Genomic DNA, 6,000 nt, shown 5'->3' with positions numbered 1-6,000 from the left:
ACCTCATCAACGGATACCAAAATATCAGGATTTTTTTTCTTTTCTGGTTTTGCAATAATTCAATTTGACAAAACTCTAAGTTTCTTCTGAATGTTATGCTGAGAGCTTTCTCTCCTTGCAGACAACTTTTACAGCGCTGCTTACCACAAATCTTACCACATTTACCAGAATAGTGCAAAATGCCTGATATAATAGCTCTGTAATGGAGATGGGAGGGAGGAACCAGAGTAGAGTGGTAATATATGGCTAATGCTATGATTCACCCTCTCTGCTATTCTGATTGTGTTACAACTGTAATTCTGTAGCTGTGGTTTCTTCCAGCAGTCTAAACAGGGAGGCAGGTAAGAGGTTGAACTTACTGTGAGCCAGAAAACCTAAAATATCTCTGCGAGCATTGGCAAAGCGCCCAGACCAGAATAAATAAGTTCAGCCTTTCTCTTTCACATCCCCCTTGTAGAGACAAAATACAAAAAGGTCAAACAGAATTCTGACAGACCGTATTTTGTTTAAATAGAGGCCTGGTAACTGTATGACAGCAAGAGACAGCTATAAGGTGGAGTCCTGTTCTTTGTATGGATACATAGCAGTCATTTAAATAAAGTCTGCCTTTGTGCACAGGCTGAGGATTTGTAAATTCCAACTGGTTTATGTGTGTTTGCATAATATATGAGTTTTTTTCTGTGTAGTATATAGACTTGGCTAGTTTTTTGTTGTTGGATTCATCATGGTGATTTAGTTGATGTAGTTTTCTTTTCTGAGCATTATGTCAGAATTTATCACGATCTATTTAGTTAAAAACTCCCTTCTATTACCTGTCCCAATTTGCACACAAAGCCAGTTCTGAGGAAAGCTTGACTTTCCAAAAAAGCTTCCAGAAGTTCCAAGAAAGGTTCAGTTCCATCTAGTAATTAATTAAAAAAGGCCTTAAGAAGTTGATATTTTCCTTTCTAGGACGTTCTCTTATTCAGGCTTTTCAGCACTGCTGTCCATGAGTCCGACTGTGTGTCATTTTGCAGAACTGCTCAGAAAAGGATCCACGGTACCAACGGAATTCTTGGTCTGGCCCAACGGTTGGGCTGCACAGGAGGTTATAACTTTGGGAAGTAAATTTAATTATATGTTCTGGCAATAACCTTAACATTTGCTGGCTCTTGACTTTTTATTGTTGGGAAATTACAGGTAAAGCAACTGCGACTGGTGCAACATATTTGTATATTTTATACGTAACGTAACTTCAAAGTAGAGCGAATATGAATGTTCATCACGGTTAAGTCTTTTCCAAATAGAGGTATTCATTAAGTTGACCATAGAAATTCAGTGAAACATAAACTCAGCTATTGCTGGTAATTCATTAACAGATTAATCTAAAACTTTGTTCCAAGCTTTAGTCTCTGAATTGGGTCATGAATGTCTCATTTCCTCACCAGTCCAAAAATACACAGTCAATTTGGTGGTTAAAGCCAAGTCTAGCCAGACTGAGTAACAGTGCAACCTCCTAACCACAAGCTTGCTTTATCTTGGATCCAGCTGTGCTTCTCCTTCCACATGTCAGGACTGTAGAGGAAGAGGATATCTGTGTAGTATGAAACATGGCAGCCTTGACCCTAACACCCTGATGGCTTTGTTGTTGACCTTGAGGGGACCATGTAGCCCAAACCAAAAGCCCTTGCTCCACTGACCTCTGGCAGATAGTTACTTGGCTGGGCAGAGAGTATGTGGAGTAAACTCTGTAACTCGTACAAACCTTCTCATATGAAAAGCTCTAAAATGGTTTAGAAGTTATGTTTTGCCATGTATGACTGACATACAGATAGATGTGGGACAGAGATCACTAGGTGTTTCACTGGTGCGTAGCAGTACTAGGAAAATTTATGCAGGAATTCAAGAAAATTACTTCATCTGGAATATCTGATAGGGAGGACCTTGCCCAAAAAAGAAAAAAAGGGATGTGTGGAACAGTTTGGAGTGAAAATTCATTTTCTAAAGGAAAGCGTTGTGAGGTCTTGAATAGACACAAGTAGTTTACTTCTCTGTGTCTAGAGAAAAACATGTTTTTGTTCGTTCCGTGTAAACTGAAGTGCCTCTGTAGCACTTTGGCTGTCTGCACTGGCCCTAGTTTGGAGAGGTTCCTAGTGAACCAAGTAGTATCAATGTCCTAATTACTCTGAATCTGAAATGTAAAATATCACCAGTCATCGGACTGTTGATTCTCGGGTACGTGCAAGATCCTGATATTCCGGTCTCATCTTGTTATCCGTATGCTGTTCAGTTTATCCTCTGTAGATCGTAGCGCTTATCGGACAAGTGTACCCTCTCAATTCTGTGCACTCAAGTTTTAACTTACACCTTAAGCACAGAGAGACCTGCATTATTTGAACTTGCCAAAGAAGTGGACTCTTGGAGGATATCCAGGTTTTTATTGATGGAGTATTTGATCCAAGTATTTGTTTTAAAACTGTCTTCAAAAGAAAGCCTGGTGAGAGAGCCAACATAACATAATAACCCTAAGGCACTGCCCTCTTCCATCTCCTTCCTTCTGCAAATTTCAAAATGTTTAGGAGAAATGTTTGAGTTAATAATACCCATGTTGCCCTGGCAGTATCATTATTTCTGATTTAAAGCTTGGAAAGCAAAAATATTAACAAGTAACTTGCCCAAGTCTATAGCAATCTGGAAAGTAGAGCTCAATGGCACCCTAGTCTTATATGTAAGCTAAAAAACCCCATCATGCTTAAAGCCAGGCTGTTGCAGGTGATTCAGCACTGGCAGATGTCTTGGCCCACTCTACTCCCAATTCTGCACTCCGTATGGAGCTTTTCATATGTATGATCAACTATAACAAGGCTCCCTTTGGCCTGAGGAGTTTACCTGTGCTGAGTCTGCTGCCAGACTCCTGTGTAGGTAGATTTACTGCCTTCAGTTGTAGACGAAGTCAATTTGACCCAGTTGAGGCAGAATCAGATAGCACCGTGAGCCTATGGCTCCCCATAAAACATCCTTTCTCTGCCATTTATTGTTGTTAAGACTGATGGAAATAAGCCAGGATTAAATAAGGGGTGGGAAAGTATAGCCTTGCCTTAAACTGAGTACAGCTGCTCTTATGTTACTCGAGTTGTGTGCAAGGGCAAGCAGTGTTTTGGCATGCTCTTGGCTCCATAAAAGCACTGCTGAGGGAGCAACGGAAGTTACTCCCACTATTTTAAAAGACAGGTCACCAGACTCCCAAAGTTACAACAGCTGATGCCTCTGGAGAGCCGGCCGTTCCCTAAGCCCTGGGGAGAGCCAAGGAAGAGTGTGTGCTGCGAAGGACGCCCTTGCCGTGGGAACTGTGGTTTGAACCTGGAAAGACGGTGACAAATCATTTCAGCATTTTCCCAGTGAGGGTCTGGTTTTTCTAGATGTGATAGAAGTAGTTTTCCAGGTGGCTGAGACAGGTGAAAGTAAGGACCATGGTGGTGGCTGGTCAAATGCTTGAAACAGAAAAAGAACAGTGTTGGTATGTTCCCTTTCCAGTCCATTTTCAGGAAGCTTTTTTTTTCCCCTTTTCTTTCTCTGTCCTGTTTTACTTGTAATTTCACTTTTAAAGCTTTTCCTTCCTCTTTTTTTTTTTTTTGTGTTTCTTTTTAAAAATCTATTTAAAAAAATTCTTTCAGATTCGCAGAAATAGCGTTTCCTTGCTTGTTTGGTTTTCCAGGCTATTCAGTAGGTTATGGAGATTGTTTCTTCTTGTTGGTAATTTTACATAGGTAGGATCATCTTGATTTCCCTTTGGAGTCATTATGCAGCTCTTCATCAAATCTTGGGGCATTTGAGAGGCTTACATAAGCAGACGATATGTTTTTATGAGTAGTATCTCATGTTTGTCATGTATACATGTATATGGGTGTGACTGCATAAACTCATACTTCCATGTGTATTTTTGCATATAATCCTTGCAGCACGTTTGAAGTGAGGCTTTTGAGAAGGGTTGGAAGCATGGCGTTATGGAGCAAGGACTTCTTACAACAGATTTAGTATGTCTTGGTGCAGGTTTAGCAAAAGAATATGGTTGGCATACTCTGAACACGGAAAGGGTCACTCTCTGACATGTAGCCACATGTTCTGTACCAGTCTCTTTCCAAATCTGGAAAACAGTTCAGAATTAACCTTCTGATTCATCCTGTATTTTTATGTTCACCCTCACATTATACCTAGAATGACTTCTTTCCAGATGTCTGCAGCCCTTCCTGATCTTCCAGTCATGAGATATCTGGACTGTTTCTGTTCTGCGGATCAGTCAGCTATTGGGTCTCCACAATAAAAGCAGAACTGGCACCTAGAAAAAAATGCTAAAAATAATTACTACTCTTTTCCCTTCTTGCTGTAGGAGATGCATAAAGCAAGAAGGAGCCTTCTTTAGCCTGTAATTTATTTCCATTTCCTGCTCCTATAGGAAAATCTTGTAGGCAGCCCCATCATATCTTCCCTGTGATAGACTTCATCAGTCCGAAGAGCAGTTATGTTTCTTGTTCTCATTAGAGCGTTCCTCCAGAATTTCACTATTTTCCCTTCCTACTCTCCAGCCTGAATTTATTCACAAGCAGTTTCCATTTTCTAATTGCGCCCACAAAGTGTCCTTTATCTCTCTTCTCCCATGTTGGTGTTTATCCACCTTATGTAACCGTGGAGAGGGATCGCACACACTCTCAGCTGTCAACTGTGAAGCTGAGCGAGCCAAGCTTTTTGAGTCACGTCCCGCAAGAGAGACTCTGTGTTCCTCTCGTCGTCAGCAGAGTCTTTTGGTGCACCTGTTCCCAGCTGAACTAACCTTTCCTGAGCAGATGACCAGCAGTGTACACGTTATTCCAGATGAGTTTTCACAGTGCTAATGTATATATATGCTATTAAAGCTTTTTATCTGCTCTGGAGGCTTCCTGGGTGCATGCTGTCATCACACATGCTTTATCCATAGCAGCATTGCAATGATAGCTCCTAGTTAACCTTTTGAGACAGGTACACTATGGTTTGGCTCTGTCTAGCTATTGAATTGCTCAAGTTTTAGACAAAATTATAGTCCATAAGTACATAATTTAGGGATTAAACTAAATTCATTAAATTAATCTCTGCTCAGCAATGTTATCCAGTCTTTCCTGTGAGATATTCTGGTGCTTCTGTTAGGGAGTGAGCCTAGTAGCTTGGTATCATCACCAAGGTGTCTGACTTAGCTTAAACATATTGAGGTTGTTTACTTAGATTTCAGTAAGCTGTTTCATGGAGAGATTATTGCTTCTTTCTGCATTAGGGACTTGAAATTCCTTGTTGTCGTCCATGCTGCCTGGAATGCCAGCAAGAGAGAGCACAAGAGACTTCTTACTCTCAGCAATGACAGCCGGCACGTGAGTGGCCCAATGTGGTGAAGAGAAACAGCAAGAGGATGTACAGGGGGTAATGTCGTGGTTTGGGTCGCTCTGACAGCTAAACTGCACACAGCTGCTTGCTCAGCCTCCCCCAGCCCCCGGGGATGAGGAAGGGAATTAAAGGAGAAAAGGAAAAGAGACCTGTGGGTTGGGATAAGAATAATTTACTACTACTGCTACCTATATATATATATGTACAATGATAAATATATACAAACGAGTGATGTACGGTGTAACTGCTCACCACCCCTTGACCAAGGCCTATCTCGTCCCGAACTAATGATCCTGAAACAGATGAATCCTGATATTGCAATCCTGGACAAGCGAGAGGCCCGAAAATAGAGAGCGACACAGAGAGAGCACTCTGAGAGTCCAAAAGTGAGAATCCCAGAAGAGCAAAGGCTCTTCTTTCTGGCTGTCGCTCACTTTATACTGGGCATGACGCTGCATGATATGGAATACTAATTGGCCAGTTTGGCCTCAATCCTAAATCTGAGTACAAATCATAAGGAGAGTTGTGGGCCCCCCATCCTGGCCATGCTCCCCCTTATCCTGTTGTGTTCCTGCACACTGGCAAGAACACAGCAGCTGAAAAGTCCTTGAT

This window comes from Tauraco erythrolophus, chromosome 7 (assembly GCF_009769465.1).
Source record: "Tauraco erythrolophus isolate bTauEry1 chromosome 7, bTauEry1.pri, whole genome shotgun sequence".
In the NCBI taxonomy this organism is placed as follows: Eukaryota; Metazoa; Chordata; class Aves; order Musophagiformes; family Musophagidae; genus Tauraco; species Tauraco erythrolophus.
The sequence above is the reverse complement of the archived record's forward strand: the minus strand, read 5'-3'. Positions refer to the sequence as shown.